The sequence below is a fragment of the Ascaphus truei genome, chromosome 1 (genome assembly GCF_040206685.1).
Source record: "Ascaphus truei isolate aAscTru1 chromosome 1, aAscTru1.hap1, whole genome shotgun sequence".
NCBI lineage: Eukaryota > Metazoa > Chordata > Amphibia > Anura > Ascaphidae > Ascaphus > Ascaphus truei.
The window spans coordinates 53173149-53195291 of record NC_134483.1 but is presented as its reverse complement, the minus strand read 5'-3'; the positions used below and the strand labels follow the sequence as shown (position 1 = coordinate 53195291).

The following is a 22143-nucleotide window of genomic DNA, read 5'->3' as shown; positions in this document are numbered from 1 at the left end:
AAAAAAAGATTATGAAGACAAACATAAAATCTGTGGATTTTCCTGTCGCTTGGCATTTTTGGCAGGCTAGACATATCAGCCAATTTACATTTCAAATGATAGATTCGGTAGGCCCACTAAAGAGAGGGGGTGATATGGAGGAGCATTTGTTGCATAGATAGAGAGCAGGTTGATCTGTACTCTAGATACTGTCAGACCGAAAGGTATGAAAGAGATGTTAGATCTAAGATGTAAGTTATTATTTTTCTGCCAGCTCTCTCTCACTTCCTTCTTAGGCTGAGTCCTCGGTAGGCGCTACAGCGTGCGCGCCACACATCAGAGCACAGGCAGGCCCCAGTCGCCGTGTGTGTGCGCAAAGCGCGATAACGCGACTGCTGGCAGGGAAGACAAGAATGTTGTCTTTCCTTGTAGCGACACGACCAAGTGGTGTGCGGGCAGCCAATGGCAAGGCAGATAGTGTGGACCAATAAGAGTGCAGGTAGTGTAGACCATGGGACAAATCCAGCCCTCAAAAGGTTTGTGAGAGGCCATTGGACCATCTGCTCTATTAACCTACCAGCTTTTGATTCCACTTTACGCTCCTCCCTCTCCTCTCTCAGCTCTGCTCCAGACCCTGCCAAACTAGTCAGGAACTACAACTCTGCCCTATCCTCTTCTCTTGATCTACATGCCCCGCTTTCTCTCTGCCGTCCTCGTCCTTCTAACCCCAGACCCTGGCTAAATTCCCACACGCGCATGCTGCGTTCCACGCCTCTGGAGGAAATCTCACACTCTCGCAGACTTCCTTCACTACAAATTTATGCTATCCTGTTTCAACTCTTCCCTCTCTCAGGCTAAACAAACCTACTTTTCCTCACTAATAAACACGCACAAGTCTAATCCATGCCTACTCTTCTCTGTCTTTGACTCTCTACTCAGACCACCCTCTGCTACCTGTTTTGCTTCTTCCATCTCACCTCAGGAATTTGCCGACTATTTCAAGGAAAAGGTGGAATCCATACATCAGGCCATCCCCTCTGTTTCCTCCTCCCATCCTACACCTCTTCCTAACTCTCCTCCTGCATTCCTTGGCTCTTTATCCGCTGTCACGGAGGAGGATGTGTTGTTGCTGATCTCCTCTTCTCCCTCTACCACTTGCCCTCTACCACCATTCCCTCCCATCTCCTAAAACCTCTTGCTCCTACTATAATCCCTACGCTCACACAAATTTTTAACTCCTCCCTCTACTCTGATACCTTTCAATCCTCCTTCAAACATGCAACAGTTATACCATTACTCAAAAACAGCAAGCTTGACCCTACCTGTCTTTTTAACTATCAACCTGTCTCCCTCCTGTCTTTTGCCTCTAAACTCCTTGAACGTCTTGTATTCTCTCGCTTGCTCCATTTTCTCAACACCTATTCTCTCCTAGACCCTCTACAATCTGGCTTCCGCACTGCTCACTCTACTGAGACAGCACTCAGTAAAATAACTAATGACCTCCATGCTGGCAAAGACAGAGGTCATTACACTCTTCTCATATTGCTTGACCTCTCTGCAGCTTTTGATACTGTAGACCAACCTCTTCTCCTTCACATTCTCCATACTCTTGGCATTTGTAACAAAGCTCTTTCCTTGATCTCCTCTTACCTCTCCCAGCGTACTTTCAGTGTCTCTTTCACAAACATCTCCTCTATCGATCTCTCTGTAGGTGTACCCCAGGGCTCTGTACTGTGACGTGTTCTCTTTTCTCATTACACACTCTCTCTAGGTGACCTAATCACTTCTCTTGGGTTCAAATATCACCTCTATGCTGATGACACACAAATGTACTTTTCTACCCCCGACCTTACACCTGCGGTACAGACTAAAGTTTCTGAATGTCTGTCGGCTATATCATTCTGGATGGCCCTCCGCCGACTTAAACTAAACATGGCAAAAACAGAGCTCCTCATACTTCCTCCCAAACCTGGCCCTATTCCCTCCTTCTACATTACTGTTGGAAGTACCATCATTCACCCAGTAGTCCAAGCACGCTGCCTAGGGGTCACACTCGACTCCTCTCTCACATTCTTTTCTCACATTCAAAATGTTTCTAAAACCTGTCGCTTTTTCCTCCGCAATATAACAAAGATACGCCCTTTCCTCTGCTGCTCGACTGCTGAAACTTTGACTCAGGCCCTCATTCTCTCCCGTCTTAATTACTGTACCCTCCTGCTGTCTGGCCTTCCTGCATCCCACCTGTCACCCCTAAAATCTATCCTTAATGCTGCTGCCAGAATCATTCTGCTCTTTCCTAAATCTGTCTCAGCGTCTCCCCTGCTGAAATCCCACTCCGGGCCTCCTATCAAATCCCGTATCACACACTCAATTCTCCTCCTCACTTTTAAAGCTTTACACTCTTCTGCTCCTCCTTACATCTCAGCCCTATTTTCTCGCGATACACCGTCCCGGCTCTTGCATTCTGCTCAAGGATGTCTTCTCTCTACCCCTTTTGTATCCAAAGCCCTCTCTCGCCTAAAAACCCTTCTCACTGACTGCCCCACACCTCTGGAATGCCCTTCCCCTTAATATCCGACTAGCACCCTCTCTATCCACCTTTAAAACCCACCTTAAAACACACCTGCTTAAGGAAGCATATGAGTAGCTTGATGGCTGATAATTAACACCTCATACTCTAACCTAGCCCCTTGCAGACGCACTTACTAGAACGCCCTCCTACTGTCTCTGTACGTTCTTCCTCCCAACCAATTAGATTGTAAGCTCTTCGGAGCAGGGACTCCTTTTCCTAAATGTTACTCTTAAGTCTGAAGCACTTCTTCCCTTTGTGTTATTTATATCTTATTATTTATAGGATTATAACTATTACTGCTATGAAGCGCTATGTACATTTATTTATTTATTTATAAAATATTTTACCAGGAAGTAATACATTGAGAGTTACCTCTCGTTTTCAAGTATGTCCTGGGCACAGAGTTAAGACAAATAATACATGTTTACAAATACAGTTACATTAATGGCGCTATACAAATAAAGACATACATACATACATTACATACAAATGACAGACCAATTTGCCTTGTGAAATACTGATTACAGATGTTATGTTCTAGATACGTTCTAATCTGTAATACCACTTCCTTGATGGAGCAGTTCCCCCTGCACATGTATTTGGTCTTTGAAAATGTCTTTGCTATGCTGTACCGAAGAGATATGTAAACATTTTGCCCACACTTTGCAACGTTTTTCTAAATTCTCAATTTTTTCTGATTTATCAAAAATGTAACTTTTTAAACGTTTCCCAAGTAAGAGTGTGAAATGTAGGTCTTGATAGAGCGGAACAGAGAGTCCTATTTAGTAGAGAACCCATTGCCGTAAAGCCCTCCGAAAATTCTTGTCTATGCAACACGTGGAGAAGTACATGTGAACACACCTAATATACCTGAACAATATGCAAATTGAAATAATTTGAACATGCTGTGTAGTAAGGATCGGAACATTTGTGGGTTTGGAATACGATACCCGTGATCCAGTTTCCCCGAATCTGGGTCTCAAGAACACGTGCTTTCTGGTTTATTCCGGATCACGTATGTAATTACCGAACAGAAACTAAAACCTAATGTCCAGTTCTCACTCGGATTGGATCCATTTTCTCTGTATGCCCCTCTCCATGTACATATACTGTATGCCCTTCTCTTCACTTGCCTCCATTTTGCTTCAGCTTGGGAAGGGTGCGGATGGGAGTGAGATGAGGCTTTTAACAATTTTAAAATATAACTTTTAATTATATTCACTTCAAACATATATTACCGATTGTGAGTGTAAGAGTAAATAAAAAGTTAATCAACCAATAATAGAACGATATACACATGAATTCCTTTTGATACTCTCAGATTTAATAATATTGTTTACTGAGATAAAGAATAAATGGCGTAATTCAGTGTTGATGGAAATACCATCAAGGAGCAGGAGCAAAATCACAGTGATACACCTAGTGGGTATTAAGATGGAAAGTAAACTAAAGAGCTTAATCTATGCTTTTTTAATAGGTAAGTTATACCATATCTCCCCTTTGGTAAAACTGAAGGGGGAGAAAAAGATAGTAGGAGCAATATGCTGCCTTAATATATATATATTTATATATATATATATATATATTAGGTGTATCACTGTGATTTTGCTCCTGCTCCTTGATGGTACAGTATTTCCATCAACACTGAATTACGCTATTTATTCTTTATCTCGGTAAACAATATTATTAAATCTGAGAGTATCAAAAGGAATTCACGTGTATATCGTTCTACTATTGGTTGATTTACCTTTTGTTTACTGTTACACCCACAATCGGTAATATATGTTTTAAGTAAATATTATTAAAAGTTATATTTTTAAATTGTTAGTGGTGTGCATTTAGGTGAATTTCTTTTTGAGCACACTGTCTAGTGTACTCATCATTTTACTGAGCCATTAGGAATCTCACAGAAATGTTGAGGCATGTTGAGGCATTTACTGTGAGATGCCCTAGTTTTTTACCCAGGCAAGTGATCGGATACTGGTGGCTGCATCTGTAACACTAGTGAAACAAACAACAGCAGACAAATCTAGTACAATTCTTTTGCACTGGGTTTACCCCCTTTGTTTGCATAACTTTAAAGTAGATTTCTAATCAATTGCTTTCTAATCAATTTGAATGATTCCACTGGAAATTAAAAGTCTCAAAGGGAGTACAATTGGAAGATGCATGAAAGTAATTTTGGATCATAGATGACAGAGAGAAAGTTGTATTCACCTTGCCCCAAAAGTAGTTTTCTATGCGCCCCAGCTTCCAAGTTTGAGGTGTGTGTGTATGTGTGTATGTGCGGGGTCAAATGAAAGTATTAACTTGTGTTGTCTGTGTTGGTTTATTTTTTCTCTATAATTATATATTACATTTTGCCAGGTCTGGCATGGCAAAAGCCTCTGTTTAACCATCTATACCCAGCTGACACAACCAATCAAAAAATCTTTCCTTTGCATTAATAATCCTCCTTGCTTTTTTATCCCCACCTCTTGAAGCTTGCTTCTCTTATGGGATTGAGGGAAAGTCTGGCACCAATATGGTCTAGGCTAGGGCAAAAAGTCGTTGTCTCTCCTAACACATAAACCACATAGGTATTCAGCAGAAGCTGTCCAAAGCGCACAAAATATGTAAAGTAATATAGTAATAACATAAGAGAAATATATAATGATTGGGTCTAAACTGGCCAAATGTGATAAAAAAAATGTGAAAACCATATATAATAGTTGGTGCAATAAATAGCTCATCGAGCAAATAATGAAACCAGTGGTTGTAAGAGTGTGATACACCAAACACATTCATGGTAATACATACTTCCCTATGGGAATCAGAGGATCTGCTGCTGGTTCATAAACACCATAGAGGTTACGAAATGTCATTTTGATAAATGTTCATTTTTGTTTTCACTGAGAACCGTGAAATTAATTATCTAATAGATAATGAATGGTCCTATTGTTTTCTTTGGATAATAATGGCACTATATCCATAATACCTTTACAAGAAGAACATGGGGAAAAGTAATGATTGATAGTCTGCCCATAGGTATCATCTCCCCTTTATGAATATGGGAGGAGAAGGGTAATGCATAGTGAGGTTAATTCACTGGAACAGAATATAATACATCAACTGTGCAATACCCTGCTTCCCACCATATTGAATAAGGGTTAGTGACCGTTAGTCATCAAATCATAATTCTCGGTATTGCGCCCCAGAATCAGCAAAATCTGCCATTGACTTTAAAGGCGGGTATCGCTGATTTGGCTGCGGTAACGCGGATCGCGCTTTGATCGATGTTTTAAAAACAGACTTATTGTAGATGACAACAGTAAAAACATCAAATGTTTTCCAGGAATCCCATTCAAGCCCGTACACTCCTTAATCTAAACCCATCACCCTTTGAACATGCTATAAATGTAAGATTTTTTTTTTTTAGCCTCCCTCCCCCTTTCTGATATAGCCTTTAGTTCTGCAAAGCATGTACTACACAGTATGTACGGGATCCAGTAATACCTAGGGCTGGTATTTATCAAAAACAAGAAAAACGTGATTAATGACCACCTAAAAGTCGCTCAGTAAGTCAGAAATTACCCGGATATATATTTTTAGGAGTTTTAGGCTGCGTTTATAGTGCCGACGACGCAACGTCGTGGCAAAACAAATGTATTGCTGCCACCGCGTGCGCTTATAGTAAGCGCAACGCAACGGAGTGACGGGAGTGACGCTGGTGGCGCAAATTTTTGAAGCCGGTCAAATTAGATTTTTCAGAGGCTGTCGCCACATGTGACAGCCTCTGAACCAATCAAAGACCTGGTCGCCCGCGTCGTCGCCGGAAAGCGAATTACAACTTTCGCTAGTGGCGACGGGTGATGTCATCCATGCCATCGTCGTCGCGCGCACCATAAGCGCGGCCTAAGTTAGAATAAAGACTAGACTTTCTTGTCTACGGAATGCCATTGTTGCTGACGCGTTATGCCACAATTTAATGTAGAATTAAGATGCTTAAATGCATACTTTTAGCTATTGATCAGATAAAATATGTTAAAGCAGCCACTAGAGAAACTTCAGGCAAAACACATTTCTTTCTTAAACAAGAGTTTCTTTTCTTACAGCTTGTCCGATACCATCAAAGTATGCAAGAGTGTAACGTGTGTGGGTTACTGGATTGCTACTATTGTAGGGCCAAGCATAAATAATAAATAAAAAACAAAATCACAAATACAGCTGTTTCTGTTTGGTGGATTTAATTATTAAAACACTCTCCCAAATTATTTTGAAGCGATGTAGAAAATACAATGCAATTTTGTCATTTTCACCCTGCCCCTTCTGAATGTATCATAGCATTGTCCCGTCGGCTTCAGACTTGGTGCACATACAGGATCATGATGACATGTACCACATTATGCGCCTCTGTTAAAACCACGAGTCGGGAGATAGTACTACTGCGGGCGCCCTGTGGGTGGCCCATGCTTCCGCATTGGACCCCCCTGCAGGGACAATCCACCATCACCGGGGCAGTTGCTGTCTTGCCCCGGTGCCTGAAACAGTAAGTCTCATTACATCTGTATGCTGCAGCTCTGCTCTAAAAACAGAGCTGTGCAGCAAAACACACTTCTCTCTATGTCGATACATACACCCCATTGGTTCTCTATCCTTGATGTACTTTGTACTTTGTAGAAGGTTGTTGTCACTTCTTTACCCACCATAACCTGTGTCTGGTCCGTACCTTTTTTTGAAACTTGGAAAAATGTAAGAAACACTTGAGACTTTCCTAGGGGGCAATTCCATGTAGCAAGTCCCACAATTTAAAAAAAACAAACAACTTATTGGTTGTATTGTTTTCCTTAGAAAGATGAAATAACCCGTAAAGGAATTTCCCCCCAGGAACACTGTACTTAAGCAGGTGAATTTTCTGCATGGTTTCATAATTACTTTGCAAACGAAGAACACATCAAAAATAACAATTTACCTGTGGCAGTGAGACGGACAAACAGTGTGATCACTAAGAAACATTAGATACAGATTGTTAACCCCCTACAAAGCTCTTGTTTACTGTGGAAACGTTACAAGTTAAAAAAATAATTCAATACATATTTATACTTTTTTTTTATACTTTAAATTGTAATACTATTTAAAAATAGGTATTAATCAACCGCATTTTAAGCAGCATTTTAAGCTATATGTACTTGGCAGTCTTCTGACATAAGGCAACTTCTGACTTTGAAATTCACCTTATAGCTCATTCAATTCAATTAGCCTTAACCTTAAACCTTAATTAGTGGTCGATGCGAACTTCACTTTAGTCCTAGGCAGCACTGGCGGTGAGACAGGGATTCTCTCTCTTATTATTCATACATAATGAATGGACCACTATACCAAACAAAGACCCACACTAGTCTCTAAGAGTTTCACAATACACACACAGCTTGATATTAATGCTGTGTTTAGTTGTATTGAATGATGTAAGAAGCAGAATTAAAACTAAACATACAGAAGGACCTCTGGTATGAGCTCCAAATGTTGCTGCTTTTCACGTATAATTATACATACGAGACCCATCCCCTGCTGGCCTGTAGACCAGTGTTTGGAGACCACTGACTCTGTTTTTCATTCTTGGACAGAACTTTCTTGAACACTAAAAATGTACTCCCATTTTCTTCCACAATTACATTTTTAACTATGGCTAGTGTGTGGCATATTTCTAGGAGCGGTGATCCTACCACGATAATTCATAGTTGGCTTCCAGTAGAGTTGGCACTTGCATACGGTTGAATAATTCTCGTTTTTTTTTTTTACCACTCAGTATAAAATAACTCCAGGTTGACTGCTTCAGAACTCAACAGCGTTAATATTTGTTATACTTTTTGCTTCATCTTGTGTAATCTTGCATTTGTTTTAGAAGTCCTTTCATCCTGCAGGAACTCAAATTATAATACCATCAAAAGCCCTTTCTATGAGTGTAAAGAAGGGAGGGATAAGTCGGCCATTCTCTCTTTTTTTTCCTCTTTCAGTAGAGTGGGGTATCAAATAATTCACACGGTCTAAATCACTCTGGTTCTAGTAAAAGTGAAGAACAAAGGGCAGGACAATGAGCATTCCTCGATGAGTCACTGCCAATAATGCCAGGAAGACAAGTGCATCCATTCAGAGCCTTTCTGCTGCAATGATTTTACTTGATGGTGCTGGCTGTGTGTCACTGAACTTTTGGTGAATGCTCAGTGTACTGTAAATAACAATGAGAGCAGGTAGGAAGGGCAGAGTAACACAATTTCAGATGCTGAAACATTATGGAAGAAGAAGAAGAAGAAGAAGAAGAAGAAGAAGAAGAAGAAGAAGAAGAAGAAGAAGAAGAAGAAGAAAGATCATCAGGCTATTGGGTTATGTATTTTATACATTAAGTGAAGTAGATTACTTTGAGACATTTTACAAATATGCCTCAGTGATTGGGTATGCTAAGTCTTCTTCTATTTAATCTTGTTCTATTCACTGATGGAAGAGTAAAAAGTACTACTACTTTTTTATCACTCAGCCATAAACTTCCTAGTCATAAAAAGATACATATTTAAAACTCCGACACTGATAAAAAATATGAGATATGATAAAACAAAATATGAGAGAGAGAGAGAGAGACACGTTCCAATTTGCTTCAAATATGGTAGGGGAGTTACATTAAAAAGGATTTTAAACTTTAATGTGAATGTATATAATTCTGCCAGGTAAAAATACCTGTTCACAAAAAATAGGCACCACAGAGATACCTGGGAAATATTCTAATAGCAGACATTTGCCTATCATAGTTACATAGTAGATGAGGTTGAAAAAAGACATATGTCCATCAAGTTCAACCTATGCTAAATTTAGTCAACAGATACTTTATCCTATATCTATACTTACTTATTGATCCAGAGGAAGGCAAACAAACAACCCCAGTGGTGTATCATCCAATGATATCTCATAAGGGAAAAAATAAATTCCTTCCTGACACCAAGAATTGGCAATCAGATTAATCCCTGATCAACATTTTTCCCATGTTTACTTACAGTATTTGGTATATCCCTATATACCTTTCCCTTCTAAAAAGATGTCCAACCTTTTTTTGAACAAATCCATTGTATCTGCCATCACAATCTCCATGGGAAATGAATTCCACATTTTAACTGCCCTTATTGTAAAGAACCCTTTCCTTTGTTGCTGGTGAAATCGCCTTTTCTCCAACCTAAAGGGATTCCGCAAAGTCCTTTGTACTGCCAGTGGGATAAATAGTTCTTTTGAAAGCTCCCTGTACTGTCCCCGAATATATTTGTATATAGTTATCATATCCCCTCTTAGACGCCTCTTTTCTAATGTAAATAAATCTAATTTAGCTAGCCTCTCCTCATAAGTTAGATTGTCCATCCCCTTTATTAATTTGGTGGCTCTTCTCTGCACTCTCTCTAGTTCCATAATGTCTTTTCTAAGGAGTGGCGTCCAAAATTGTACTCCATATTCAAGGTGTGGTCTTACTAACGCGTTGTAAAGGGGCATAATTAGATCTTGTTTGCCTTTGCAGCTACTGAACGACTTTGGGCACTATTGCTAAGCTTGCTGTCTACAAGCACTCCTAAATACTTCTCCATGGATTCCCCCAATTTATCCCCATTCATTTGTAAGTCGACTGTTTATTCTTGCTTCCCAAATGCATAACCTTACATTTATCTGTATTAAATCTCATCTGCCATTTACCTGCCCACGTTTCTAGTCTCTCCAAGTCATTCTGGAGAGAAATTACATCCTGCTCTAATTCTATTACCTTACACAATTTAGTATCATCAGCAAAGATGGAGACTTTTCTCTCAATACCAACCTCAAGGTCATTAATAAACAAGTTAAAAAGCAGGGGTCCCAGTATCGATCCCTGAGGTACTCCACTCACTACCCTAGCCCAACCTGAAAAATTTCCATTTATGACAACCCTCTGTTGTCTGTCCTTCAACCAGTTTTCAATCCAGGTGCATATATTTTTACTGAGTCCAATTTGCTTTATTTTGTACACAAACCTCTTGTGTGGAACCGTATCAAAAGCCTTTGCAAAATCTAAGTAGACCACATCAACTGCATTACCCTGGTCTAAATTCCTACTTATCTCCTCAAAGAAACAAATAAGGTTAATTTGGCATGTCTATCTTTCATAAATCCTTGCTAACTATTACTAATAATTGTATTTTATATTAGGTATGCCTGAATATTATCCCATATTAAACCTTCAAGTAGTTTCCCCACTTTTGAAGTCAGGCTTACAGGTCTGTAATTCCCCGGGTGTGATCTAGCTCATTTTTAAAATATAGGCACCACATCTGCTCTACGCCAATCTTGTGGTACTGAGCCGGTGGAAATGGAGTCCTTGAATATTGAATGTAATGGTTTGGCTATTACTGAACTTATCTCCTTGAGAACTCTTGGATGTATGCCATCGGGGCCAGGTGCCTTATTTACTTTAAGTTTTTCAAGCTGTCTATGAACTTCTTCCTCAGTTAACCAATTGGTCATTAATATGGAGGTTGTGGCTTCCTCCTGCGGTACTACAATTGAAATTGATTCTTCCCTGGTAAATACAGAAGCAAAGAATGTGTTTAATACCTCTGCTTTTCCCTTATCTCCAATATTCTGCCTGCCCATCTCACACTGAAAGGGTCCCATATTTTCTTCCCTCATTTTTTTGTTGTTAAGGTAATTAAAGAACTTTTTAGGGTTGACCTTACTTTCTATTGCAATCCTTTTTTCATTTTTGCTAATTTGAATTGTCCTTTTGCAATTTTTATTACATTCCTTATAATTCTGATACGATGCGTCTGTCCCTTTTGACTGAAAGAAGATAAACACCTGCCTCTCTTTTCCATTTCCTCCCCTAGCTGTTTATTTAGCCACATTGGTTTTTACTTATTTATTTTATACTTTTATACAACAGAGTCCGCAGGGGGTTCAAGGGACAGATCCTGATGCCCAACATCGGTTACGGGAGTAACAAGAAGACCAAGAGTATATACTGATAAGTGTGCTTTTCTAACAATGTTTTAAAGACTGCCCATTTATCTCCTACATTTTTCCCTGCAAAAGCATAATCCCAATGTATTACTTGTAGATTAGTCCTCAGTTTATTAAAATCTGCCTTTCTAAAGTTTAAGGTATTTGTTGAACCCAAGTAATCTGTTTTGTGATAATTTATTTCAAATGAGACCATGTTATGATCACTGTTACCCAAAAGTTCCAGGACTTGAATATTTGCTTTTACTAATTCATTGTTTGATATGACCAAATCCAGTATTGCCCCTCTCATGGTTCCTCAATAATTTGGGTCATATAATTGTCTTTAAGCAACCCCAAAAACCTGTTTCCTTTTGCTGTAATGTAATCTCATTGCCCCAGTCTATGTCTGGATAATTAAAATCACCCATTATGCAAACATGACCTAGTTTTGATGTCTTCTCCATTTGCAAAAGTATTTTAGCTTCCTCAATCTCACTGATATTTGGTGGTTTATAGCATATCCCTACAAACATTTTCTTTATATTTTTACCTCCACTGCTAATTTCTATCCACATGGTCTCTACATTTTCATCATTCCCTGCATAAACATGTTCCTTTATAATAGGTTTTAGATCCAGTTTAACATATAAACATACTCCACCACCTCTCTTATTTGCTCGGTCCTTCAAAAAAGGAAACAACCCTCTAAATGAACTACCCAGTCATGAGTTTCATCCCACCATGTTTCAGTAATGCCTATGATGTTACACTGCTCCCTTCTAGCTATTAATTGAAGCTCCCCTATTTTATCTGTCAGGTTTCTTGCATTAGCAAGCATGCATTTCCATTTTTTTTTAGCCTGTACTATTATCTTATCTTCTCCTTCCTTTCTGCACCAACTTGGTTTTCTAGTATTATCTGTATTTACTATGAGCGTCTCGCTGCTTGTCAAACTCGCACTTGCCCCCATTCTTACTCCATATCCCCTTGTTTCCTCTTCTATTCTATTTAGTTTGTTACCTGGTTCATTCAGTATGTGTCACCAGGTATCTCAGGTGTGCACATTTTTGGTGCACAGGTGTCTCTCCACATGTTGTTTCATTGTCTGTTTGATGGAATATGTATAGCACTTGGACCTCTCTCCTCTTTGATACACCTCTCAAAACATTCATCTATGCAACCGTTGGAAAGTTACCTATGTACATACCTGAGCTTCCTTGGAAATAAGGTCATTCCGATATGCAAATGAGTTAATTTAAATATGCAAATATGATTATTTCCAAAGCATCTCAGGTGTGTTCACAGTTATCTCGCCACGTGTTTTATAGAGGAGTGTTTTTGGTTGTATGTAAGGCTGAGTCCCCGCTAGCTGAGCGGGCGGCGCTTGCCGCGGTTATTTAAATATATAGATATATGTAAATCCCCGCTCACGCGGTGCGAGCGCGCTCGTGCGCGGGCACACATGCTCACCCGTGCTCGGTGCTTATGTAAACAAAAACAACTAACTTTCCAGCGCGCTCAATGCCCCCCCCCCGCGCGCGTAAATGCCGGGACACCTGGCTCATGCTTGGAGCGCTCTCCAAGCATGAGCGCTGCTCAGCGCCAGCGGGAACTCAGACTAAGTCAGTGGGTACTTTATTACTCATTCGTTCCCACTTTCCTGTCTCCCTCTTTTTTCTCAAATTTTCTAACTTTTTCATAAGTTCTAGCGAAACATACTGTAAAGCAAAGCAAAAGCTGACCAAGTTCGCACATCCCTAGTTTTAATCATGTGGAAACTCCTCTCCTTTAACATACAAAATATGGATATGTGGTGCAAGATATCCACAGAACCAACTCCAAAAACCGCAAGTCACTATAAGTAACATATAGAAAACAAGACAGGGTGACCTAGAAACCTTATGAGGATCCGCACACATTCAGAAAGAAATGCTATCAAAGGGCCTCATGCAGAGAGCATCGTTATTTCGAAATTCGCCATTTTTTGTACAATTTCGCGCAGAAACCGGCAGAAAATGGCGAGTTACGCAAAACGCGCCATTTTGTTTTTTCTATTGCTAAAACTCGCCTCGCGGCTGGCGAGAACCTCCATCTCGCCATTTTTAAAACTCTCCGAATGCAGAGAGGTGCGAACGGCATGTAGCGGCTGTTCGCACCAAGAAAATGGCGCGATTCTCGCATTTTTGCCGCGCCAGGAAAAGATGGCAAGATGGCGCTCGCCGCCTATAGTAAAGGGGGAAAAAAAGGCGCGAATTTGTTTTTACACGTTTCTGAAGCGCGCATCTCGCCAATTTAAACTCGCCACACGCATCCATGTTAAACATAGCAGAATTCGCACTTTTCTGCATATGGAGAATAAAACTCTCCAAAAAAGCTACTTTTTATGAAATTCGCCAATTTTAAAATTCTATGCTCTCTGCATGAGGCCCAAAATGAGAAGATCTGTGCAAATGAAACCCATCAACTCTAGTGCAACAATGCATCTTACTAATGTGTGCAAAGAAAATGCACTTGCAAAATTTCACAACAAAAGTAATAATCAAGGCGAACTTATTTGGGAATAGTGACCCCAAAGCTGGGTTTGGTATTTGTACATATATATAAGTTTTTTTCATGTTTTAAATGCATTTCTCCTATCTACAGTTCTTTTCAGCTAAGGTTTCTAGACACTCAATCTGGAAATATATATCTCAACAATGTTTCCATCATTTAAAAAACCCCCAAAAAACCCCCCAAAAAACGTATGTTTACTTTTTAATAACATTTATAATAACCTGCGCTGTTCTATCCCACCGGGGGTTATTTGCTAAAGTCTTCCATATGTTAAAAATGGGACAAGACCAAATACAGCCCCATATTTGTCAAAAAATAGGAATCCCATAAAAAGCAATTACATTTTTTAATTTGGTAAATCTGGTGCAATTATTTTACACTTGTTTTGTTTGTTTGTTTGTATGTCTGGTGACATTCATGTCATTAGTAGTGCTTCACAGCAGTAATAGATGCAACAAAATAACATCAGCTGTAATATACCATGGGAATAAACACCTGGAAGTCTAGCCCAACCTGTGCGTCTGGCCGCCGGGGCATATTTGGGCCATGGGGCCCTAGCTCCCTTCCTCTGTGGGGCCCTCTCTAACTCCCCCCATCCAGGTAAGATTTACCACCTGCCTGCCCCCTCCCACGCTGAGATACCCGAGCCATAGGTCCAACACTCTGGCCTTGAGCTCCAGAAAAGCTGTCAGGGAGCTTAGACGCATACTGTAGTAAGATAAAGTGTCAGAGTACCAGTCTATGACCAAGAAAGTACAAGTTATGATTTTGTGTGTATGAGTCAAGCATGGGAAGCACACCAATTCATCCCCACCTTTACATCTTTGTCAGGATCTAGTGGAAAATGTTACTTATAAATACAGAAGTACACCCCTCAGTGCAGTACCGCTCCTTTTCTGTATAAGATGTATTATTCCGGCTGAATGCCTCAATGGCTACTGTTCTTGCCATAATTATTCTTTTTCCTTTTCTGCTCTACAGTAATTGCAATGCCACTGCATCTCCTTCTACTTCCTGGCTCCTTTGTGCTGTTATTTTCCTGTGTCCTACTACAATCATAGATACAGAAAGTCTTCTTGCCCTCTGTGCTTACGACTTTGCTACTTTCTCACCTATCTTCTCAGATTAAATCATGGCATTTTATAATCAAATACTAGACCCTGTTACAAAGGTAAGAACAAGAGTAGAAAACACCAATGTTAGATAGTGTCAATGAAATTAAGTATTTTGTAGGGCTTTACATCAGGCTAACATAGCTGATCTTCTATCATTTAAGAGCAGTAATGACATCTCCTCGTCCGTCGTCCTAGTTCTCTGAGATTCTATTTTTTCTATTGAAATGATGAACTTTTGAGAACAAAAATGTGCTCAGATTAATATTAATAAACAAGGTTTGGATCAGATCTCATGATGACTTTAGCTTGGCAATACTGTACATGGGCAGTTACACGTACTGTACAACCAATGATGTGTTTAATCCATAAAAATGAGGGGATTATTGCCTTAAAAAGACCAGTATAGGGCTGCGTCCCCGCTAGCACTGAGCTTGCTGAGCGGGCGGTGCTTGCCGAGTTTACTTTGTGGAATTTGAAGTCTCACGTCCCCGCTCATGCACGGGTACGCACGCTCTCCCATGCTTGGCGCTTGGGAAGTAAAAAAAAAGTGTGTTTGAAGCGCGCACAATAGGCCCCCCATGGGGCCCCCACGCGCGCTCGCAAAATTCGCAGGACACTCGCGCTCTTGCTTGAAGAGTTGGTGACGTCACCACTCAAGCATGAGCGTGATCAGCGCCAGCGGGTCGCAGCCTAACAGTGCAACCCTCCTCCTAAGGGGTTACTAGAGGGATGGAGTATATCAGGTCCCACTCTGTGTGCCATGGGATCATGACGTCATGGAGAGTATATTAGAGAAGGGGAAGGTTTGAGAGAAGAGAGGCGCCTCGGGGAGAGTAGATAGGTATGTTCCTAAAGTAATAGTATAGACCAGGCCCCTCTATTTTATTGTAGAATGTGGAAAAATGCGACGCACCACTGATTCAAAAAGATGGAGAGAGGGTAACTTCAAAAATGATAAATGTATTTGATAATGTTAAAAACAAGGCAAAACACGGACAAACATGTTTCGCGTTTTTGCGCTTTCTCAAGGTCCGTTTTTTAAATTTTGTATATTTGGCTAGAAGTTGCAGGCTCTCATGGAAACCCCCAGACTGTTTACATAAAGAATATATCGACTTGATTGGGATACCTCATGATATATTTCTACAGGAGACAATTATTGAGATGACGTGGGTTTGAACATTGTCATCTTGTTTTTCTGTTGGAACACCCTTGAGCCCCAGAATCCATGCTTGGACTTTCCCCCCTTTTATTGTGTTGTAGATAGGGACAGTGTCCTTTTAGTTAGGATCCCAGAAGAAGGCTAAGGGAGTCCAACATATCTCATGTATAGGAAGACGGTATGCCACAGAGGGCCTCAGCAAAGAGGGCTCCTGGGTGTGTGCCGATCAGCTCAAACCGCAGATCTGAATTCACATTCCTCTCAGTCTGTATGGAAGTGGCGGTTCCCAAAGAGGCCAAATGTATTGTGGTCACTTGTAAAGGACTGACCAGAATTCCCATATGGGCCTAGGTATAAACAGGGTAATAGCAAAGATGATCCCGTAGTTAAAAGGAGGGACAGGTCTGACAAGAGAAAGGAACTACGTTAATTCACCACCATTATAGTGCTAAGTGTCGTCACTGATGGAAGCAACCGTAATCCTGAATGTTTGATATAAAATCGTACAACGTCTGTGTATGAGCGGTCCCAGTGCCTGGGGACCAGAATAAAAGACTGCTGTATGACAAACGTTTCTGGCGCCCATTATTCTACATCCTTTCCACCTCATCGCCCAGCCGCCTGAATACAGCACCCCGACGCTGCGCTTATAGTAATGGCGACGGCGACATGCTCGCGACCACTGACGTCTCACTCCAGTGTCGCTATAGCGAAAGTTGCACTTGAGTAATTTAATTTCGCTGGCGGCAAGGGGCGGTGACGTCAGCAAGGGGGGAGGCACAAAAGGCAAGATGGGGATGTGATTTGCTTGCCACCAGTCACGTGATGCGGCCGTCGCTGTGTATCACAAAATCCATTTACTACAGCGATTTCGGTCTCCCTGTCGCTACGCAGCACCAAAACAGTCGCGCCCCTTATGGCCACCTGCAAAAGATTACATGTACTTGTTTTGGCGCTGTGCACCGTCGCCATTACTATAAGCACAGCCTGAGACAAGAACTCATGCGGAGTAACCATACACAGTACACAGATGTAATCTCGCTAGAAGACGTGCAAGGAGGGTTATAACAGCTATAAGTCATTTGGAAAGTTTGAGCTCCATTATTTTCATTTTAATGGGGTCTATAAATTGTGAATTTGGGATTTTCTTCCTAATCTCAATGATGGGGCAATTAAAATAATTCACATTTCCTCCCTACAATGAGAATGTAATACAGAAGGAGGTAGTTACAGTAAAACCAATCCTACCCTTGCATTGTATTGTATGTCTTTATTTATATAGCGCCATTAATGTACATAGCGCTTCACAGTAGTGGTAATCATGTGGTACATGTGGTAATCAAATAAATAACAGATAATATAAATAACAGATCATGGGAATAAGTGCTTTAGACATAAGAGTAACATTAAGGAAGAGGAGTCCCTGCCCCGAGGAGCTTACAGTCTAATTGGTAGGTAGGGAGAACGTACAGAGACAGTAGGAGGGAGTTCTGGTAAGTGCGTCTGCAGGGGGCCAAGCTTTATGTATCATGTGTTCAGAATATCCACAGTGCTATTCATATGCTTCTTTAAGCAAGTGTGTCTTAAGGTGGGTCTTAAAGGTGGATATAGAGGGTGCTAGTCGGGTATTGAGGGGAAGGGCATTCCAGAGGTGTGGGGCAGTCAGTGAAAAAGGTTTAAGGCGGGAGAGGGCTTTAGATACAAAGGGGGTAGAAAGAAGACATCCTTGAGAAGAACGAAAGAGTCTGGATGGTGCATAACGAGAAATTAGGGCTGAGATGTAAAGAGGGGCAGAAGAGTGTAAAGCTTTAAAAGTGAGGAGAAGAATGGAGTGTGAGATGCGGGATTTGATCGGAAGCCAGGAGAGGGATTTCATGAGGGGAGATGCTGAGACAGATCTAGGAAAGAGTAGAGTGATTCTGGCAGCAGCGTTTAGGATAGATTGTAGGGGAGACAGGTGAGAGGCAGGAAGGCCGGACAGCAGGAGGTTACAGTAATCAAGACGGGAGAGAATGAGGGCCTGAGTCAGAGTTTTAGCAGTTGAGCAGGTTAAAGTGCTCACAAATCTATGCAAAGGTCTGCAAAGTGATTGTGAGGTCATGATGCTACAGTAGTGGCTCTTTATGCCCCATCTATTTGCACCTGTGTAAATTTACCACTAAATACGACTGATATCCAATTTACCACTGTGAATAGACTTACCCATTCTTTATGAACAAACAAACAATCTAACTAAACTCACTACAAGCGCTAACCTAAACCAATTAAAGTGATGTGCAAAAGAAAGTGATAATTCTATACACATATGTGAAGTGATCAAAAATAAGCTGCCAAGGGGAACTACATAATACAGATAGTTCCAAACCTGTTAAACAAATAAAAATACAAAATATGTGTCCCCGGCGCTAGTGATTAATTGTCCAAGATACCGTAGTCCAATTGCCAGTCTTTAGATGAGAGACATTTCTGGATGGGTAGATGGAATATCAAGGATGTTCCAGACAGGTATGGGTGTCCTTGTGGATTGACTCCAAGTTTGTTCTGAGAAAATACAAAAACAAGAGGACACACCAATTGCGCAGTAGGCAAAGGCAAGGACCCCTATCTAGAACATAGAAACCCTACTTACAAGATGTTATCTTGCTCGTGTGGGGGAGAGAATCTGTACTTGTGCCACGTCTTCACCTCGGTTTTCCACGGACCCCACGTGGTCTGACGGGATGGTTCCCCCTTTAAGATGGCGATTAGGCTCACGGGCACACCGAATGCAGCACACCAATTGATGAAAAGGGAATAGGACACACTCTGGTGTAATACGTACTACACTTTAATAAAAATAGTAAAAACACAATCTACCCACACTTACAATAAGTGTATGATAGCGATACAACTCACGGATGCCATCCGCAACCTGCTTCCGACCCGATCAACAGGAGAGTGACTCGCTAACAACAGCACCCGCGACTGGCAAAACGATGACATCAGCGGTACAGGTCGCTTCTCCGGCATCGGGCGGCTACGGTGGCTGGACAGGCACGCTAAAAACTAAGCTCCTCCTCCCTAGGCGTTTCGTGACTCAACGTCACTTCCTCAGGGGATGGTGGAGCTTAGTGACTGCAATACTTAAATACAAGCCTGATTGGACGACCTTCCCACAAAGGGGAGGTACCATAGTGATGATTGACAGTTGGCATTGTGAACATATATCGGTAATCTGATAACAGATAGCCGATTGGGTCAAATTATGTCCTACAGTGCAAAACTTAAAATAAAACCAAGCTTGCAAAAATGATAAAAATACATTAAATGTATGAATGTGTATTTTGTATATATAACTGAATCCTAAAATTCCATGCTCAATTTTGTTTTAATGTATTTTTATCATTTTTGCAAGCTTGGTCCAATCAGGCTTGTATTTAAGTATTGCAGTCACTAAGCTCCACCTTCCCCTGAGGAAGTGACGTTGAGTCACGAAACGCGTAGGGAGGAGGAGCTTAGTTTTTAGCGTGCCTGTCCATCCACCGTAGCCGCCCGATGCCGGAGAAGCGACCTGTACCGCTGACGTCTTCGTTTTGCCAGTCGTGGGTGCTGTTGTTAGCAAGTCTCTCTCCTTGTTGATCGGGTCGGAAGCAGGTTGCGGACGGCATCCGTGAGTTGTATCGCTATCATACACTTATTGTAAGTGTGGGTAGTTTGTGTTTTTACTATTTTTATTAAAGTGTAGTACGTATTACACCAGAGTGTGTCCTATTCCCTTTTCATCAATGGGTGTGCTGCATTCAATGTGCCCGTGAGCCTAATCGCCATCTTAAAGGGGGAACCATCCCGTCAGACCACGTGGGGTCCGTGGAAAACCGAGGTGAAGACGTGGCACAAGTACAGATTCTCTCCCCCACACGAGCAAGATAACATCTTGTAAGTAGGGTTTCTATGTTCTAGATAGGGGTCCTTGCCTTTGCCTACTGCGCAATTGGTATGTCCTCTTGTTTTTATATTTTCTCAGAAGAACAAACTTGGAGTCAATCCACAAGGACACCCATACCTGTCTGGAACATCCTTGATATTCCAACTACCCATCCAGAAATGTCTCTCATCTAAAGACTGTCAATTGGACTATGGTATCTTGGACAATTAATCACTAGCGCCGGGGACACATATTTTGTATTTTTACTCATTATTTATGTTGTATATCTTTGTGTACCATATGCATCACTGTATACATTCTGTACACATACGCAATAGGGATTGCTTTGTGAGGGCCATTGGTTTTGTTACAGGCTACAGACATGTGGTATGTATACTGTAGGTGATCTAAGTGTGCTAAATAAGGTTGAAAATAGATATCTTGATTACATATCAGATATTAGGTATAGATATACCCTTAATCGTGTTAAAGTGTCTCACTGAAAAGGGAAATGGGCTAAGTTCATGTCATCTAAGTTCATGTCTCTTTTACACTTCGGGACACTTAAATGGGCCTTCAAGTGAATTAAGGTTTAGCACCATTCAGTACATCTGGGCCCTTTTCATTTAGGGTATACGATTACAAGATTTTTGAGCTATACAATTATTGTATTTTACGTCAAAAGTGGTTTAAAAATAAAAAAATAAAACATCAATTGAAGTCACAGACACACAGCACAGTTCAGTCATCACCAGACAGACACAGTTAATATTTAAGGTCTCCATTTCACAGGCACAGACAGGGTGACTTTATTTCTAAAGGGAGCTAGATCACAACCAAGGAATTACAGACCTGTACACCTGACATCAGTAGTGGGGAAGCTACTTAAAGATGTATTAGGGATAGATATTCATGAATGCATTTAGCATAGGTTGGAAATTATTATTAATAGTCAACATGCCTTTATGTGAGAGCGGTTATGCCAAACAACATTATCGGTTTATTTGAGGTCATAAGTAGGCATTTAGACTGATGTAATGCAGTTGATATGGGTTATTTAGATTTTGCAGAGGCTTTTGATACTGTGCCACACATGAGGGTAGTATACTGTACAAAAGAAATTAAATTGGTCTGAGTGAAAATATTTGCATCATCAAATTGGGTGAAAATGTTGTACTGTACCTCAAAGTGCAGTAATTGTGTCACTGCTTTTAAACTTGTTTATTAACGATCTTCAAGTAGGCATAGCAAACTCCCCATCTTAGTTGACAAAACGAAATTATGTAAGGATTAAAATTAGAGCAGGATGGATTTTCTCTACGGAAGGACTTGGATAAACTGAAAGCGTGGGCAGGTAAATGGCAGATGAGTTTTAATACAGATAAGTGTACAGTAAGGTTATGCATTTGTGAAGCAAGAATAAGCATGCAGCCTACAGGACAAATTAATTGGACAAAATTAGGTAAATTCTTGATGGAGAAGGATTTAGAAGTGCTTGTAGATAGCAGGCATAGCAATAGTGCTCAATGTCAGGCAGAAGCTGCAAAGGCTAGTAGGATATTAGCAAGCTAGAGGGAAAGGAAGACATCATAATTTTCCCACTGAATCATAAGACTACACTTTTAATATGGAGTACAGTTTTAGGCATGAAACTGGAAAAAGGGAAGAGCCACCATCTTAATAAAGGGGGTGGAAGGTTTGACATGAGGAAAGGCTGTCCAAATTAGGATTGTTTACATTAGGGGATATGATTACTATTTACAAATATATTGAAGGTCAATATAAGGGCCCTGATTCCCTAACCTTCGTTACCTAAATCAGAAACAGACAGATTGTACAAATGATACAGGGTCATATCTTGAAATTACAGGAA

General features: G+C 40.8%; 1 protein-coding gene across 1 annotated transcript in view; it reads right to left on the bottom strand.

The window, feature by feature from the left end:
- Positions 1-22143, bottom strand: part of SLC1A3 (solute carrier family 1 member 3) — a 116607-nt gene that overhangs the window by 86795 nt on the left and 7669 nt on the right. The window lies entirely within an intron of this gene.